The sequence below is a fragment of the Scyliorhinus torazame genome, chromosome 9 (assembly GCF_047496885.1).
Source record: "Scyliorhinus torazame isolate Kashiwa2021f chromosome 9, sScyTor2.1, whole genome shotgun sequence".
NCBI lineage: Eukaryota > Metazoa > Chordata > Chondrichthyes > Carcharhiniformes > Scyliorhinidae > Scyliorhinus > Scyliorhinus torazame.
Genome location: NC_092715.1, coordinates 168005331 through 168025181, shown reverse-complemented (window position 1 = coordinate 168025181; position 19851 = coordinate 168005331). Strand labels below are relative to the sequence as shown.

The following is a 19851-nucleotide window of genomic DNA, read 5'->3' as shown; positions in this document are numbered from 1 at the left end:
TTCACCTCTTTCCTTCCCCCCCCCCCCCCGGACTGGCCATCTCCTTTTCTAGGCCAGCCACGTGCCCGCACCCCCCAGTCCCCCAGAGGGCGGACCCCAACCCCAACCACCTCTCCTACTTCCAACTCCCCTTTGGCCAATGCAGCAGCAACCCTATACCCTCACCCCCGCTAGATCCACATCTAGCCCTTTTGCTCCCCCCATAACACTCCCGTAAGTCTGCTGACCCCGGCCTCTCCCGCCATTTCATCGACCCCCTCCAATGTGAGAATCCCCCCTCCCCCTCCCTGGCAGTCAGTGTGCGCTCCTCTCCAGCACTGCCCATACCCCCCCCCCCCCCCCCCCCACCACCTTCCCTAGCACGGGAAAAAGCCCGTGCTTTCCTGAGCCGGCCCCGCCCCCTCTGGCGCAGCTCCTTTTGCGGCCTTACCCCAATTCCCCATCCCCGGGACTCCACTCCCCCTCTTCCTTCGTGGGGGTCTGCCCCTCCAACACCGACGCCCACACTCTCCCACAGTCTCCCCATCCAATCCCTTCACCCATCCCCATCCAGCACCCAAACCAGAGGAACATTCCCTAAACGTAATAAACACTATATACACAGTAAACATCCCCCCACAACAAACCCTCAATTTGAGTCCAACCTTTCAGTCCGCATAAAACTCCATGCCTCATCAGGCGTTTTGAAATAGTGGTGCCGATCCTGGAAGGTGACCCACAATCGCGCTGGCTGCAGCATACCGAACTTCACCCCCTTTCGATGGAGCACCGCCTTAGCCCGATTAAAACCCGCACTCTTCTTAGCCACCTCTGCACTCCAGTCCTGGTAGATTCGGATCTTCGTGTTCTCCCACCTGCTGCTCCGCTCTTTCTTGGCCCATCTCAGGACACACTCTCAGTCCACAAAGCGATGGAACCTCACCACTACAGCCCTTGGCGGCTCGTTGGCTTTGGGTCTCCTTGCCAGGACCCGATGAGCCCCATCCAGCTCCAGGGGCCTCAGGAAAGCTCCCGCACCCATCAGCGAATTGAGCATCGTGCTCATATATGCCCCAGCATCGGGCCCCTCCACTCCTTCGGGGAGACCCAGAATCCGAAGATTCTTCCTCCTCAACCTATTCCCCAGGTCCTCAAATCTTTCCGCCCACCTCTTGTGCAGCGCCTCGTGCGCCTCCACCTTCATCGCCAGGCCCAAGATCTCGTTCTCCGAGGCTTTTTGCCGCACCTCCCGGATTGCCGCCCCTTGGGCCTTCTGGGTCTCCACTAGCTTCTCAATTGGCGCCAGCATTTCAGTTTTCAGCTCCTCAAAGCAGCGTCGAAGAAACCCCTGCTGCTCCTGCGCCCATGCTGTTTGGTCTCCACCCGCCGCCATCTTGTTTTTGCCCCCTCACTTTTCGCTGCTCCAAGATCACTTTTTTCACCGCTCCACTCCTGGTCCAATCCATATAATGTCGGGGGGACCTTGCTGTCACCTTCCCACACTGGAAGCTGTCGAACAATTGCCGTTGGGGCCCCTCTGAAGAGCCCAAAAGTCCGTTCCCGGCGGGAGCTGCCGAATGTGCGACCTACCTAGGCATAGCTGCAACCGGAAGTCGATTGTAGACTTAGTTAACTACAAACACTTTATTCAAAGAGTTTGTTCTGCTTCCAGAGCTCAACTAGATGTAAAACAGTCAAGAGGTATCACCAGTGAAACTAAGGTAAACTGCCTATGCTGAGCTATCCCTGTGTGCTGCTGCTCACTAGCTCTGTGCTTCTAAAAGAGGCGGATCCTGCCTTGGGCTCGACCCTTTATACCCGTCTCTGATGCTCCCTCTAGTGATGCTGTGGCTGTCACATCTGTGCTGCAGTCCCTAGTGTATGTGCAGATGTGATGTACAGATCACTACACTTTCAACTCTTTGAACCGCTGTTTGCTGAGGCAACTATCATTCAAAGTGTAAGCTGATGAATGAAGGTCCTGAGGACTATTAGCTGTGGAACTAGGTCACAACATGAACAAGCACCATAAGGATAGAATAGAATCACTACGACGCAGAAGGAAACCATTCAGCCCTTTGAGTCAGCCCTGACTCTCCAGAAGAGCACCCCACCCAGCCCCAATTCCCAACCTGTCTCCATAATGCCAACTAGTCTCTTTTTTAAATCTTTATTGTCACAAGTAGGCTTACATTAACACTGCAATGAAGTTACTGGGAAAAGCCCCGAGTCGCCACATTCACAGAGGGAGAATTCAGAATGTACCTAACAGCACGTTTTTCAGGACTTGTGGGAGGAAACCAGAGTACCCGGAGGAAACCCATGCAGACACAGAGACAACGTGCAGACTCCACACACACTGACTCAAGCCGAGAATCGAACCTGGGACCGTGGTGCTGTGAAGCAACAGTGCTAACCACTGTGACCATGCTGCCCACATGGACACTTGAGGAGAAATATAGCATAGCCAATCCACCTAACCTGCACATCCTTGGACTGTGGGACAAAACCACGCAGACACTGAAAGAACATGCAAACTCCAGACAAGACCGTCACCCGAGGCCAGAATTGAGCCCGGTACCTGACACTGAGGCAGCAATACTAACCACTGTACCGCTCCTAATGAAAAAGACATCGCTTGAATTAGTTCTTTTTCCCCACAATTCAGAACTGGGGAAGGAGCACCAAGCTTGTATGTGTGGGTTTAGCCCCTGCTGGCACATCAATCTTTGAGGAAAAAGCGTCTTAAACTACTTGGTTCCCTTTAAGTCTTCAAATTGCTATGTACCATAGGTTCTGATGTAAAGCTGCTGCACATAGCTACAGAAAACCAGTTGCTTCTGTCTTCCATTAACGCATTTATCTTTGCTGGCTCAGACATTGGTGTTAAACGATATCAGATACTGCTACACAGAAATCTGAGTGTACGTAATGTTGAGGCAAAATAGAGCAAAGCAGCATGCGCTGCCGAATTCTGTGGTTGTAACATCTGCAAAAAGGAACTTGATCATTCTTGTTTAATTGGGGAGAGGGGTAAGGAGGAATCCTGCCTATCTGGTAGCTGCATAACAGAATAAAATATTATAACACACTTTGCCAATGGTCCAATTCCAGGCTGCATAGAGGGTTTTAGGTTACTTTTCTGATGGTGACTGCAATGCAGGATATTCTGGCATGCAGTAATGGCTCTATTTTTTTAAACTGCAGTTAATCTTTCCTTCCTCCTTATCCCTTCCCACCTGCCTGTTATTTTCTGTTCTTTCCACACAGCTTCCCTGTAGAACAGTTTTTCTGCCTACAAATCTGCAATGCAGCTTTTGCAGAAATGAGGAAATATCACTATGGAAGTAGTGCAAATTCTGTGTAAAGGTGCGGGGAATTTAACTGTGCATATGCCGCAGTGGTGTGAAATGCCTCCAATGACGAATTGAATAATGCCAGTATACAGAAAATGTAGAGAATTACTCTAAATTTGCAAATTGAACATACGAAGAGCATACTTTGTGTTAAACCCACAAATAATTAATTTCATTAAGTATCAATGGCAATTAATTGGGAGAAAGTAATGTAAAAACATTTTTATTTCCTTGGAACATACAGATCGGATGGTGACCTTCAGGTGGCCCAATTAGCATTTAAATAAAGATTAAAAATACATTTACCTTGGAGTCTTTATTTCTCAACCATTAATTCAGGTAATTTATTGATTTAAGTATTCTATATTTTGGGAAAGATGTTAGTTTTCCTTTTTTGATTTTCAAATTGCTAAACTTTCCATGGCTCAGGAACCTTAAAATCAAATTTTTCATCATCAGCCTTTTAATTTGCAGTTTGGAACATGTACTGGTATCCTTTTGTCATTTTCACCCACATAGTTAAGTAACAGTGACTTCTAGTGGCAACACATTGCCAGTGTTTTGATGTATATAATGATGCTGGCCTCTCTCATATTTGGTTTGCATTGTGTGTTATGAACTACAAGGAGGAGTTCCAAATTATTCTTATGCGAGATTGATGAATTTCTCTCCTCGGAACAAAGATTGGGATGGTGAATTCAATGTTAATGTTGCATAATGTTTATGTAGAGTATAGAGGGGTTATGGGAAGTAGGCCTGGGTTGAGTGCTCTTTCAGAGAATAGATGGGCCAAAAGGCCTCCTGCACTGTAGGAATTTGATGATTCTATAAAATACCAGTTGATCTCCTATAGCATTTCCCACACTTCTTCTTTCCTTCCTCACCTATGTTGTCTCCAATTCGGTCACCGACTTATTTCTTGATTCTCTCTCAATTCCTGCATGTTTCTTTGTCCAGTCAGCGTCACTTGGGATCTTTGAATTTTTTCTTTTAAAAAATTTTATTACGGCATTTTATAACAATAAACGGTACAAATATAAATACAGACATAAACATAGTGCAAAAAACATCTCTCACTAATCCCACCTGCCCTAAACACACAGTAGCCTAACTCTCTCTCTCTTTCTCCCCCCCCCCCCCCCCTTTATTGCCTCTGCTGACAGTTTAGCTTTCCTTGAAGAAGTCGATATACGGCTGCCACCTCCGGACGAACCCCACGTTGACCCCCTCCGGGCGAACCTAATTTTCTCAAGTCTGAGAAACCCAGCCATGTCGCTAACCCAAACCTCTGATTTTGGGGCTTCAGGTCCCTCCACGCTGACCATATCCATCTCCGGGCTACCAAGGAAGCAAAGGCCAAAACATCAGCCTCCTGGACTCCTGGATCTTCCGCCACTCCAAAGATCGCCACCTCTGGACTCGCTGCCACCCTTGTTTAAAGTACCGTGGACATGACATCCGCAAATCCCTGCCAGTATTCCCTAAGCTTCGGGCATGCCCAAAACATATGGACATGGTTTGCTGGCCCTCCTGCACACCTCACGCACTTGTCCTCTATCCCGCAAAACTTGCTCATCCAGGCCACCGTCATGTGTGCCTGGTGAACCACCTTGAATTGTATCAGGCTGAGCTTGGCACATGATGAGGACGTGTTGACTCTGCTTAAAGCATCCGCCCACAGACCAGCCTGTTCATCTTCCCATTTACTCTTTAGCTCATCTGTCTGGGTTACCTCCCACTCCATAAGCTCTTTGTAAATATCCAAAACCTTCCCCTCCCCCACCCTCATTCTAGAGACTAACTTGTCCTGTATCCCCGTGGCGGTAGGAGCAGAAAGATCGAAACCTGCCTTCGCACAAAATCCCTTATCTGCAGATATCGAAACCCATTCCCTCCCAGCAATTCAAACTTCTCCAAATCCTCCAAACAGGGAAAGCTCCCATCAATAAATAGATCTTCCAGCCTCTCAATCCCTGCTCTCTGCCATCTCCAACACCCCCATCCAGCCTCCCCGGAACAAACTGGTGATTACCACAAATTCGAGCCCACACCGATGCTCCCTCCACTCTCGTATGCTTCCGCCGCTGTCCCCAAACTCTCAGAGCCGCCACCACCACCGGGCTTGTGGAGTCCCGGGCTGGCGAGAATGGCAGAGGAGCCATTACCAATGCCCCCAAACCTGTGCCCTTGCACGATGCTGCCTCTACTTGTTCCCACACCGATCCCCTACTACCCACTTCCTGATCATGGTTATATTTGCCGTCCAGTAGTAGTTACTAAAGTTCGGCAGTGCCAGCCAACCTACCCCTCGACTCCGCTCCAGCAGCACTTTCTTTACTCGTGGGGTTTTACCCGCCCACACAAAACCAGAGATCACCCGTTTAAAAAAGGCCTTTGGTATAAAAATAGGGAGGCACTAGAAAACAAGCAGAAATCTCGGGAGGACCGTCATTTTCACGGTCTGTACTCTCCCCGCCAGTGACAGCGGGAGCATGTCCCACCTCCGGAAGCCCTCCTTCATTTGTTCAATAGCCGGGACAAATTTAACTTGTGCAGCTGCTCCCATCCTGGTGCCACCTGAATTCCCAAATAACGGAAGCTCCCTCCCACCACTCTGAACGGCAGCTCCCCCAATCTCCTATCCTGTTCCCTCGTCTGGATTGCAATCACCTCACTTTTACCCATATTCAATTTGTACCCCGAAAACCGGCCAAATTCCCCTAAGATCCGCATAATATCCCCCATCTCCCCTAACGGGTTTGAAATATATAGGAGCAGGTCATCTGCGTATAGCGAGACCCTATGTTCCAACCCCACCCCGGACTATTCCCTTCCATTCCTTTGATGCTCTTAGCACCATCGCCAGTGGCTCTATGGCCAAAGCAAACAACAGTGGGGAGAGAGGACGTCCTTGCCTTGTCCCCCAGTGCAGTTTATTAAGTAGTCTGACATCAGCCCATTCTTCTTTACCCTCGCCGCTGAACCCAGTCAATAAAGCCCGTCCCAACACCTCCCACAAATAATTCCACTCCACCCGGTCGATGGCTTTTTCCGTGTCCATAGCGACCGCAACCTCCATCTCCCTCCCCTCGGAGGCTGTCATGATCACGTTTAAGTGCCTTCTAAAATTGCCCGTTAGCTGTCTGCCTTTAACAAAATCCATCTGGTCTTCCCCTATCACCTCCGGGACACAATCTTCTATCCTTGAGGCCAAGATTTTCGCCAGCAGTATGGCATCAACATTCAGTAGGGAGGTTGACTTGTATGATCGCATAGCTCTGGGTCCTTCTGCTTCAGGATCAATTATATCGAAGTCTGCAACATTGTTGGGGGAAGTTCCCTGGCCCCGTTAAATGCCATCACCAGCAATGGGCCCAGCATCTCAGAAAACCTCTTATAAAATTTCACAGGGTATCTGTCCGGGCCTGGGGCCTTGTCCGACTGCATGGCCTCCAATCCCTCTACTACCTCTTCAATCCCCATCGGGGCTCCCAACCCCTCCACCAACCCTTCCTCCACCTTCGGAAACTCCAAACTCTCCAAGAATTGTCTCATCCCCTCCACCCCAGTTGGGGTTTCCGACTCATACAGCCGACTATAAAACTCCTTAAACACCCCGTTCACCCCTGCTGGGTCGATGACCGTATTCCCTCCTCTGTCCTTCGCTCTTCCTCTCTCCCTGGCCGCCTCCCTTTTCCTTAGCTGGTGTGCAAGCATCCTGCTGGCCTTCTCCCCATACTCATATACACTGCCTTCCTTGCAGATAACAGACCAAACTCATCTGTAGCTTCTGCCGCTCCTTGAATAACACTGCGTCCGGGGCCTCCGAATAGCTCCTGTCTACCTGGAGTATTTCCCTAACCAGCCTATCTATCTCTGCTCGCTCAGCCTTCTCCTTATGGGCCCGTATCAAAATTAGTTCCCCCCCCCCCCCCCATTCCTCCAGTGCTTCCCACACTGTTGTTGTGAGACTCTTTCCCCCCCCCACCCCCCCCGTATTGTTTATTTCCAAGTAGTTCTGGATGGCCTCCCTCACATGTCCATTCACCCCCTCATCCGCTAACGGTCCTACATCCAATCTCCATTGTGGTCGCTGGCCCCCTTCCTTGCACACCTGTAAATCCACCCAATGTGGGGCATAGTCCGACACAGCAATCGCCGAATACTCGGTATCAACCACCCCCGCCAGTAGAGCTCTGTTCAGAATGAAAAAATCGATCCGGGAGTATTACTTTGTGTACGTGGGAAAAGAAAGAAAACTCCTTCGCTCTTGGCCGTCCGAACCTCCACGGGTCTAACCTTGCCAGCCCTGACTTCATCCCTAACCAGTGTGACACCGTTTACCTGCTCATCCGTCTTAATTCGTGGGGATATGTGATCCCGCCCACTAAAGTTCATAAAAACCAACGGCAGGTCAAATTTTTGGGTGTCCTAATAAGTGCTACTGATCGCTCCCTTACTCAGGAACGCATTACTCCTATACTGCAGACCCCATTTCCTACCTCGCCCAAGCAGGTGCGAGCTTTTTAGGATTGGTGAACTTTTGCAGACAATGGATTCCGAATGTTACTGTCCATACTAAAGAATTAACTCCGTACTCCTCTCAAAATGCTCCTCTTAAGTTCGAACTACCCGATTCGGCAAAGCAATCTTTTGTTACTCTCAAAAACGCCCTGGTTACCGCCCCAGCACTAGGACGACCTATGTGTGACAGACCCTCTCAGTTGTACGTTAATGTTCTTGATGAATGTGCCACTGGTGTTCTGACACAAGAGCACGGTGACTGGCGTCGCCCGGTCGCCTACTATTCTACTAAATTGGATCCTGTAGCTTGCGGTCTACCTCCCTGCACCCAAATTCTTACGGCTGTCCATTTGCTAGCGCAGGCGGCCTCTAATCTGACCCTTCACCAGCCAGTACAAGTGCATCCCTCACACTCTATTGCGGCTCTCCTAACGTCTCAGCATCTGACTCCAGCTCGCTTGAGCCGCTATGAGGTTTCACTATTGCAGAACCCCTACCTTTCTTTTCATTACTGTTCTACCTTAAATCCTGCTGTGTTCCTTGAACACCCCCCCCCCCCCCCCCGATAACCTTGCTGACCCACCGCACGATTGTTTGCTTAGGAATCACTTCCTTACCGTGCCTCGCCCGGATTTAATAGATCGGCTTATTGACAATCCAGATCTCATTTTTTATGTTGATGGCAGTACCTCCATTTCTCTCACTGGCACCCCACAATCGGGATATGCCGTTGTAACAGACACTGACGTTCGGGAAGCAGCTGCCTTCCAGACCCCTGTCTCTGCACAAAAAGCTGAGCTATGGGCAGCACGGCAGCATAGTGGTTAGCACAATTGCTTCACAGCACCATGGTCCCAGGTTCGATTCCCTGCTGGGTCACTGTCTGTGCAGAGTCTGCATATTCTCCCCATGTGTGCGTGGGTTTCCTCCGGGTGCTCCGGTTTCCTCCCACAGTCCAAAGATGTGCAGGTTAGGTGGATTGGCCATGCTAAATTGCCCTTAGTGTCCAAAATTGCCCTTGGTGTTGGGTGGGGTTACTGGGTTATGGGGATAGGGTGGGGGTGTGAGCTTGGGTAGGGTGCTCTTTAATGAGCCGGTGCAACTCGATGAGCCGAATGGCCTCCTTCTGCACTGTAGATTCTATGATTTGCTCTTACTCGAGCATGTATTTTGGCCGCAGATAAAAGTGCAAACGTTTACACCGATTCTAGGTATGCCTTTAGCGTGACCCACAATTTTGGCCGCCTCTGGCAACAACGAGGCTTTCTCACCTCTGCGGGAGCTCCCATTCAAAATGCTCTTTGGGTTAAAAATCTACTCAATGCTATTCAGCTTCCTCATCAATTGGCAATTATTAAATGTGCTGTGCACACAAAGGGGGACACTCTTGTTCAATTAGGGAATGCCCGTGCTGATTCAGCTGCTAAGGCTGCGGCTATATCAGCCTCTTTGATTGTTCCCAGTGGGGCTAATCAGGCTCTAAATCAGGTACCTGCATTAGGAATGAAGGGCATGCCAGAGATAACTGAGGTTCAAAATTTACAGAGGGACGCCTCTGATTCCGAGCGCGCACTATGGAAGTCAATGGTGTGTTCGCACTCCTTGACACGGGACCTCTGGCTTACTCCAGTTGGTCAAGTTTGTATTCCGAATTCTTTATTGCCGGTACTTATTGATTATTTACATTCTTATACCCATCTTGGCAAGGAGGGAATGGTACAACTACTCCTGAAAACTTGGTGGCATCCAGATTTGAATACCACGGCGCACACACGGCTGGATCGATGCCTCTTTTGCATGAAACATAATAAGGGTAAAGGCATTAAGTGCCCTCCAGGAACCACCCCCTTGCCAAATGGCCCTTATGCCTGTATACAGCTTGATTTTATTGAATTACCAAAAGTACAGTGCTACAAATATTGTTTAGTGATAAATGATGTGTTTAGTAAATGGATTGAAGCCTTCCCCACCACGAATTGTACTGCACATACGGTGGTGAAGTTGTTGTTAACAGAAGTTAGTCCTCGTTTTTGGGGTACCCAAAATCGTGAGCTCAGACAATGGACCACATTTTGTGGCTTGGATCAATACTGAATTGTGTGAAGCACTCTTAATTAAACAGCAACTGCACTGCGCGTATCCCCTGCAGGCAGCAGGACTTGTGGAAAGAGCCAACGGGACTTTAAAAGAACAACTATCTAAAATGATTGAAGAAACTGGGTTACATTGGCACTGTTTCACATGCGGGTGACTCCACGTTCGCAGACCGGACTGTCAGCTGCAGAGATAGTCTATGGTCGGCCAATGAGGACTCCCTGGGATGCCCATGAAAACCTCCTGGAGGGAATAGACCTCCATGTGATGGGGGAACAAATGCAGAACTATTTAAAGCAATTAACACTTTCTCTGAAGTTTCTCCACTCACAGGTGAAAGAGGCACATCTCCCAATGACAGCAAGGACAGCCGTCCCTCGATATCCAGTGATCGAACCCGGAGACTATATATTGGTAAAGAACTGGGACAGAAAGAAACTAGGACAACACTGGAGTGGACCTTTCCTAGTACTACTGACTACACCAACTTCTGTCAAGCTTGAAGGACGTTTAAGTTGGATACATCTATCCAATTGCAAGAAGATAGTCTCCAACCCAGACGCGAAAACAGGATGAAGATCTTCATTATAATTTTTGGACTCTCTGGACTATTTGGCCTCAATGGCCACTCCGCAGTAAAAAAACGGACTACCCAGGAACTGCATGCTAATACCTATTTATATATGTCATATCTTTATGCTGAAAAATTGAATGTAAGCAAGTGTTGGGTTTGTACCCACATCCCTTTCCAATCCCTCCTCTTCCATATCGCAGAGACAGTTGAATGGATTTTACGACAAAATCAAACAGGGATCAGTGGGGATATGGAGATCTGCTGGCTATGACGTGACAACATTTTTGGCTTCGTATCGACCTGCTTATCATGCTTTGACTCCACCCTCCCTCACCGTCCACTCGAATAATGTTCAAGGTACCATGTGTTTTAATAAATCAGGGAAAGGAAAGTCAATGGGGCAAAGTAGGTGCAACCTTACAGTTGACTGGCAAGGACCAGTACCAGGCATATCCCACAAGGGCATGTTTAACTGTGATTGGTCCAGGGTATGGACTATAACCTCTAATAGTTCATGGGGACAGACATCCCCAATCCCCTGGATGACATTAGCTGATGACTTTAAGGCCTATAATGGAACATATTTCATATGCGGCACTTAAGCATATCCGTGGCTCCCTATTGATTGGACAGGATCCTGTTACCTGAGATATGTCGTACCCCAAATGCGTCACCTACCCTCACTTAAGCACTCCCCCTCGCGAGCCAAAAGGACTATTACTAAAATGGAACAGTTCTTCATGATTACCTTTCCATTGTATGGAACGGGTAAGGCAGCCAACGAACTGATCCACATGGCCTCAGCATTGGAACAACTGCCGAACGTAACGGCAGCAGAAGCCAGGGAACTGGACAGGCACTGGCTGAGGGCTCAGCTGAGCTAGTGGCTGTCCTGCGGCATTACAAAATCGACTGGCTTTGGATTATCTGTTAGCCATGCAGGGGGGGAACGTGTGCTATTGTAGGTCAGGAGTGCTGTACTTATATTCCAGATGGCTCTTTAAAATATCACTAACCTGGCCGACCATATTAAGAGACAGGCTGAACAAATTCAAGAGATTGGCAGTGAATTTCATGACTATAACGCACTGGGTTGGCTAGGATGGTTGGGTCACGGATTATTTTATTGGATCTTTAAGGCCTTCATGCTACTACTACTAATGCTACTAGGGATAGGATTGCTTGGTTGCTTTTGTAAATGCATTTTCAATCAAGTCATGGATATCCCTATTTAACTACTTGACATGATATGACAAAAGGAGCGAATGTGATGTTGTACGAATTAAGTAATGGCATGATGGGAAAACTGGTCAATGGGAAGACTGGTCAACTATTCGGTACAATCAAAAGTTGACCTAGCCATTTCAATGTACCAGACCCCTTTGTAAGTAATGCTGATCTAGCCATTCCAATATACCAGACCCTGGTAAGACCGATAAGGCTGACTCCGCATAACCTAAAGCATGAAAGGTCAAGCTATTCCAAAATGCCTGACCTCTGTAAATTCTGATAAGGCTAACTCGTCATAACCCAGGGCAATATGAATAAGATGAGATAAGGAATCGATGAGTCTCCTACGACCTTTTAATGTTCTATCCAAGGACAAGATAATGGTATGAGTGATGAGACAAAGAGTCCTTGGAGGTCAGCAGGTTTATGACATTGCTTCCGTTTCTACTTCCAATCGAATTCCTGACGAAGCTGTAGTCATGCAATATTGATAATGATAATGTATAAATACTGAACTGATTTTCTGTAAAAGCGCGGACTTGACAAGGAATCAGCAGTGGTAGTAACTGTTCTCCGACCTCAAGTTTCAGCCAAAACTGCATGCGGTCTTTTTGTAAATAAAGCCTTGTTATTTTACCATAACAATCTATTGTTGAGTCTTCCTACCACAGTCAAAGAAGCAGGAAAATATTGACTTCTACATTTGGATTGCCAGTCCCTGGGCTTCTAGTTGTTGTTCCACTCGATCAATCCCCGTCTTAATCGGGTCTAAACATTCCCGCTTTTGCTTGGTGAAACTCTCCTGTATAAATTTCACCAGCTGCTCCGTTGACCACAGGGCCACCAATCCCAGCTCCTGTACCTCCGCCATGTTCTCCTGTGCTGTAGGTTCCACACCCTTCTTTTTTGCCCGGCAATTTCTTCTTTTCAGACCACCTCAGGTCCACTTCTCCATAAACTGGTGGGGGATTCCTCCTCTTTACTTCACCCGCCTCCAATTTTACCGATCAAATCCCACAAAAGTCGGGAGAAAAGGTCCCAAAGGTCCACCACGAGTGGGAGCTACCAAATAAGTGACCTCCTACTCCGTGGCCACCACCGGAAGTCACCGGGATCTTTGTACTTCTAAGGATGTGTTTCTTGGTCCTGGTCTTGGTCAGTGCCGCTTTGATGTCGGTCTGTTCTGCTGGATCAGTGTGTGGTTGGCTGGCTTTTTCTTTTATGACTTTTGTCTGTGTCAAAGAACTTGTTTTTATTGTAGCTGATGTACCTGACTTTCTGATTTATGCATCTGGTTATTTGGCTCCCTCTCTCCCATTTTAGGGCAGCACGGTAGCACAGTAGTTAGCACTGCTGCCACACAGCACCAGAACCTAGGTTCTTCTGGCCTTGGGTATGGAGTTTGCACATTCTCCCAGTGTTTGTGTAGGTTTATTCCCACAGTTATAAAATGTGCAGATTAGGTGTATTGGCCATGTTAACTTGAACCTTAGTGTCCAGGGATTTGCGGGTTAGGTGGGGTTGCAGGGGATAGGGTGAGGGACTGGGTTGGTTGCTCTGTTAGAGGGTCGGTGCAGACTCAATGGGCCGAATGGCCTCCTTCTGCACTTGGGATTCTATGATTCCTTCACCCCTTTTTCTCTTGCATCTGTATTTTCTTTGCCACAGTGTTTCGAGCTGAAGCACGATGCCCAGAAATGTTTGTTACGAGTCCACTATCTGGTTTTAAAGATGAGTTGAAGATGAGTGGGAAGGTGACCTCAAAGAAGCAAATGGGAAAACATTGTTAAACCAATGGCCAAAATGTGCAGGCAAAATATTAGTGAACAACACAATTTTCTTCAGGAACAGGGCAAAATGTACTTTGATTTTTGGGAAGTTAAACTAGATGGCCCCTGAAAACAGGCATGATAGCTTCCTGGCTCAGCAGAGACCTCGAAAGCAGCAGAGGTTAAGCTAGCATACACAGTTTACGCCAGCCTGTACCTCTCACGTGGTGCATTGCTGCTGGAGTAGTTGCTTGAGAAGTAAATTTACAACTGAATCTGACTTAGGAAAGTCAATGGCACAATGTGTGACAGAGTAGGCTACAACATATTTTGATGCTGCACGGAAGTTGAAGAGGTGCAGAGGTGGAGGTATGCACTGTACCCACAGGTGATCCTCCAGACAACTGGCAGAAAGCAGTGGGGTCAGATCGCCGTGGAGATCAGGTATCAAGCCACAAGCATCTGGATGCAATGCCAGTTCAATTGCTTCACGAGTGGTTAAGTTTAGTGACTGCAACGTGCAATGCAAATTTGTACTAAATACATTATTATTAGCCTCATGCTGCTCGGTGCACCCAACCCCATCGTTGTCAATCATGACTCGTACTTAAATTTGTAATTTCCCCTCTCTCACACAGTTAACACTGCTATTAGCCTGACACCAACATCTCAGTTTTCACAAACTGACATCTGTTCAACCGTGATAGGTACATTGCATCATACTCACTGCAAGACACTCAACGAGCACACTTCATAGGTGCTAACAGGCCATGGCCTGTGGTGGATAAATAATAGTATCTTCATTCCTAATCCTCACTCTTCTCATTTAAAAGCTGCAGGTGTTGTGGACATGTGCCTCTTGCTGTTCCTTCCTACAACTGTAGTTTGTGGAGTTCTCTTTTCAAATACTGAAGAATTGTGACCCACCCGGCACAGCCACTTGCTGTGAAGATGACTGTGACAATGAAGCTCCATTCATTGTGCTTCTTCCAGCCTGAAGTTCGAAATATTTGTAATTGTTTTACATATTCCAATCAAAGATGACGGAGTAAGTTTCATTCTCGTGCCAGGGAGCAACAGAGTGAATTTACGGGTTCCCCATGGTGTCAGACTGCATGCATGTTGCTTTGTTGATATCTTCCACTCTTCCTCATTGATGTTCAGGTCGGAGAACTGCTCCCTGAACCTGTTACATGAATATAGCCTCATGCTGAATGACCCCCCCACACCATCCTGTTCTATGGTGACAGGAGAGTGTTGGAGGCGCAAGAGATGGTGACGATGAAAAACATTTGCACCGCTTGCAGCAAGCACCACCGGTACGGATATTGCAAACTTAGAGGATAGATCAGAAATGGGATGTAAATATAGTGAGACACCAGGCTTGAGAGGGATGCAGCCAGGGCAGGAGTAAAGATAACAAGCAAGGTTCTGCTGTAGAGCTCTCTGATGAGTACACAGGTTAGTGGTATGCTCAATGAAATGCTTGATGCATTGGCTAATCGGCTGGAAAGTCTGCACGCAATGTCAAGGAGGTGTCTGGGCCATGACTACAGAAAAATCAAGACTGGGGATTAAACATCCAGGGTACAGTATATTTAAAAGGCTGAGAGGGGGGGGGGGGCAGTAGTTGTGCTATAATGGGTTGAATTACGATAGAAGATGGGATGCAGATATCAACAAGACAAAAATAAAATGCATACAGGTAGAAATAAAAGATGAGAAAGGATCAATCAGTGTAGCTTACAAACTATTAGTTGAAGGTAGATGGTGAAAGAAATATGCAGTAAAATTAGGGAATTGAGTAAATAAAAACTGAGAATAATAATCATAGGGATTTCAACTACACTGGATATTAATTGGGAAGAAGGGGATAAAGGAATGGACTTCTAACATGTTTGCAGGACTCCTTTCCAACCCAATCTGTAAAAGTCCCCACCATGTAAGATTTGTTATGGGATTTATTAATGGGGACTAATCCAGAGAAGGGTAGGGGATCATCTAGGCAATAGTGACCAGAAAATAATATGTTTTAAGATGATGATGGAGAACACTATATATGTGCCCCCCCAAAAAGTTTAATACATTAGAGAAAAGCTGATCTTGGGGTGGCATGGTGGCGCAGTGGTTAACACTCCTGCCTACAGCCCTGAGGACCCGGGTTCGATCCCGGCCCTGGATCACTGTCTGTGTGGAGTTTGCATATTCTCCCTGTGTCTGCGTGGGTTTCACGCCCACAACCCAAAGATGTGCAGATTAGGTGGATTGGCCACGGCATTTAGTTCCTTAATTGGAAAAAAAAATAATTGAGTACTCTAAATTTATAAGAAAGAAACAAAAAGCTGATCTCGAGGGGTTGTAATATTTTGAGCTGGGAGTCACTTAAAAAAGGGGGTTGAAAGCAAGTGTTTTTAAAGTGATTTGATTATGAAGCAATTGTATAATAATCATGCATTCAGACTTGAAAAACATACAACCCTGATCAGGTGGAACAGTTACCTAAGCTAGACCATCAAATCCCTTAAATCCCTTGTATCATAGGCATGGATACAAACATCTCCGTTTATTAGTCTTATCTGCATTTGACTTTGATAAAATGTTCATGAACACCATGTTCCATTTACACAGAGTGAATTATTCCAATTCTTATTTGCTGCTCCATTTTTCTTCTATTTCCTTTACTCGATCACATCCTCATTCGATTTTACACACTCCTGTAATTCACCTTCTATCTCCTGAGCACTGGAGAATGGAACTATCTGACTCGATGCTTTCATTGTTTTTAAATAGCAATCAGAAATTTTCATCTGGTGTGAGTTGAACATTTTCTTTGCCCTTGATGTTAACCCATTATAAAGCAGCTGATGTTTTATCATTTCTAAATGATCGCAAATTCAAATAGCAGTGTTAATCTGATGGATTCAATTATTTCCCCCGCAAAGAAACCATCCATTTTTTTGCTACTCTGGAACTACTTAGACTGCTTTTCTATCACTCTTTTTAAAATAAAAATGTGATTATCCTCTTCAACCTTTTTTTCATGGGATGTGGGTATTGCTGGCTAGCATTTTATTGCCCATCCCTAATTGCCCCTTGAGAAGGTGGTGGTGAGTTGTCTTCCTTAACTACTGTAGTCCATGCAGTGTAGGTACTCCCATGTGCTGTTAGGAGGGAGTTCCAGGATTTCTGCCTAGTGACAGTGAAGGAACAGCGATATATTTCTGTCAGGATGTGACTTGGAGGGGAACTTGCAGGCAGTAATGCTGCCATGCATCTCCTATCCTTGCCCATCTAGGGGTTAGAGGTCATGAGCTTGGAAGGTGCTGTCGAAGCCCACTTGGTGAGTTGCTGTACTGCATCATGTAGAGGCACACACTGCTGCCACTGTGCATTGGTAAGGGAGTGATTGGATGGGGTGTTAATCAAGCAGGCTGCTTTGTCTTGGATGATGTTGAGGTTCTTGAGTGTTGTTGGAGCTGCACTCATCCAGGCAAGTGGAGAGTATTCCATTACACTCTTGACTTGAGCCTTGGTCAGGCTTTGGACAGTCGGCGGGTGAGTTACACTCCCCAGAATTCCGACCCTCTTGTAGTCACAGTATTGGATGGCCCAGTTCAGTTTCTGGTCAAATTAAATTAAAATGAGGTAAATTTTCCATTGCTTGTAAAACCATGTACCTCTGCCTGTACCATGCATACATTATGTATTGTTGTAGATTCATCAGGTCTGTATAGCCTTTCTCGGTACACCTGGTGCTGCTTCTAGCTTTGTCTTCTACCCTCCTCATTGAACCAAGTTTGGCTCCCTGACTTGATGGTAAAGGCAGACAGGAATATACCAACCACTTTAGTGTAATATACATTTGTTCACAGTACAAAGCTAGGTGGGAATTCAATTTGGAGGAGGTCACAGGTTGCAAATTAAAGTGAGTGACTGTACTTGTCATTGTTTAACTGTGATTAACATTAATCTTAAAACAAGAAACTATGAAGTCTAAATTTTTCAACTTCTACGCACATGAGTACGATTTACTACATTACTTTAAAGAAGTGACCGAGGAAACAAAAACCCATTTCAACAAATATTTAACCTCTACACAAATAAGGGATTCAATAAATTATAAATACGTGCATCTAACAATTTAAGCACTTGAGTTTGGATCTCTATCTTCAGCTACTCTTTGGTGGAAGCACAGCAACGTTGCACTAGACTGGTCCCTGGGAGGAGAGGGTTATACTGTGATGAGTAAATTGGGCTCCGAATCTGAAGAATGACACACAAACCTATCGAAACATACCAGCTTGATTGGATAGGTATGAGAAGATGCTTCCCCCAATTGGGAGATTTTACAAAATTGGGATACAGTCTCAGGATAAGGGATTGATCATTTAGAAGTGAGATGAGAAGAAATGTCTTGACTCAGAGGGTTGTGAGCCGTTAACATTCTCATTCTCTCCCCCCCGGAGGGCTGTGAATGTTCCAACATCCAGCATATTCAAGGCTGAGAGAGACAGATGGAAGGTTATTTGAGCTGGCGGGAAAATGGAGTTGAAGCTGAAAATCAACTGTGATCATAGAATTCACAGTGCAGAAGGAGGCCATTCGGCCCATCGAGTCTGCACCGGCTCTTGGAAAGAGCAACCCACCCAAGCCCACACCCCCACCCTATCCCCATTACCCAGTAACCCCCCCCAACACTAAGGGCAATTTTGGACACTAAGGGCAATTTATCATGGCCAATCCACCTACCCCGCACATCTTATGACTGTGGGAGGAAACCGGAGCACCCGGAGGAAATCCACGCACACACGGGGAGACCGTTCAGACTCCGCACAGACAGTGACCCAAGCCGGGAGTCGAACCTGGGACCCTGGAGCTGTGAAGCAATTGTGCTAACCACAATGCTACCGTGCTGCCCCACCATATTGAACAGCAGAGCAGGCTCTGGACTATTTCTGTTCTTTGTTTGTTTTTATAAGGTTAACCACTTAAGGTTAGCTTTGAATGTGCTTTTTTAAATATAGTGAAGGTGTTATTACAATTTTAAACCTTCAATTTATTACATCTCAACATGGCGCGTGAGGTTCTGCCCATTCTACCCAGATGCTGGGTGAGTTGGCATAAAGGGTGGTGAATCTTTGCATTAAATTGGCAGGGGGGTTAAAAGGGGCCATGGGGTGGATAGAGTGTATGGGGGCATGGATTTGGCAGGAGGCGGGGGTTCGGGTGATGGGTTAGGAGGGCTTAAAGTTTACTGAAACAACTGGGCCAAAGTCCCAGAGAACTGAGGCAGGCCCCAGCCACCCCTATAGGCAACACTGATCAGCTTCCAGGGACAGCAAACCCAACTAAATCCACACCCACTCCTGATTCAAGCCACCTTCCTCAGTAGCAAAAATCCAGCTCTTAGTTCCCCCAATGTCATTAGTACCCACATGCACCGCAACAACTGGATCTTTCCCTCATACTCTTAAGTCCCTTTCCATCTTCAAGGAGTGTCCTTAATCCATTAAATGGGTAATCAACACACCCCTTCAAGATTTGGGCTTTTGGCTGCAGAGGACTATATTGTTCCCCCCAACACTACTGTATTCCATTTTATTCCTCGGAGGCTAGGTTAGCTCAGTTGGCTGGACAGCTGGTTTGTGGTGCAGAACAAGGCCAACAGTGCAGGTTCAATTCCCATACCAGCTGAGGTTATTCATGGAGGTCCCATCTTCTCAACCCTGTCCCTTGCCTGAGGTGTGATCCTCAGATTAAATCACCACCAGTCAGCACTCCCTCCTCAAAGGGGAAAGCAGCAAATTGTCATCTGGGACTATGGCGACTTTACCTGACGTTAAAACTTTATTCCCCCAGTACTATTTGCCCATCCTCGCTGGAGTCCCTCTTCTCATCCATACAAGTTGGCTTTATATTATTGCATCTAAACTCTACCTGGTGAAGACGTGCATGGGCTGAGGCTCATCCAATGCTATCTTCTGGATCCACATACTTGCCTCAGCCATATCAACATATACCTGTCCCTGACAACAGACCAAATCTGAAATACTTAATGGAAGGGGTGTGACTGTCTGCTAGAGCAAAATGACCAGGTAACATCCTCCCTTCCTGATGCAGCACAGTGTTGAAGATTGGACTCCAGCTCAGGAAAACTTAAGCTGAATTTCCTTGAACTGTAGCCATTGTACATGTGGTTGCTGTGGATTACTCGGTGGTGCTACAGGTACTAAATCTACTATATTTTATGAATTAGGTTTTCAAGTTTTGAAATGTCACTCAATGATTATTTGTAGTTCTACAATGTTAGTTGACAAGCTAAGCT

The 19851-nt window shown here is 46.7% G+C and overlaps 1 long non-coding RNA gene across 1 annotated transcript; it reads left to right on the top strand.

Moving 5' to 3' along the window:
- Positions 1–1028: 1028 nt before the first annotated feature.
- Positions 1029–12402, top strand: LOC140429574 (uncharacterized). The gene is made up of 2 exons (XR_011949125.1): positions 1029–3674; positions 10287–12402. It is a non-coding gene; the product is annotated as an uncharacterized lncRNA (long non-coding RNA).
- The last annotated feature ends 7449 nt before the right edge of the window (positions 12403–19851 follow it).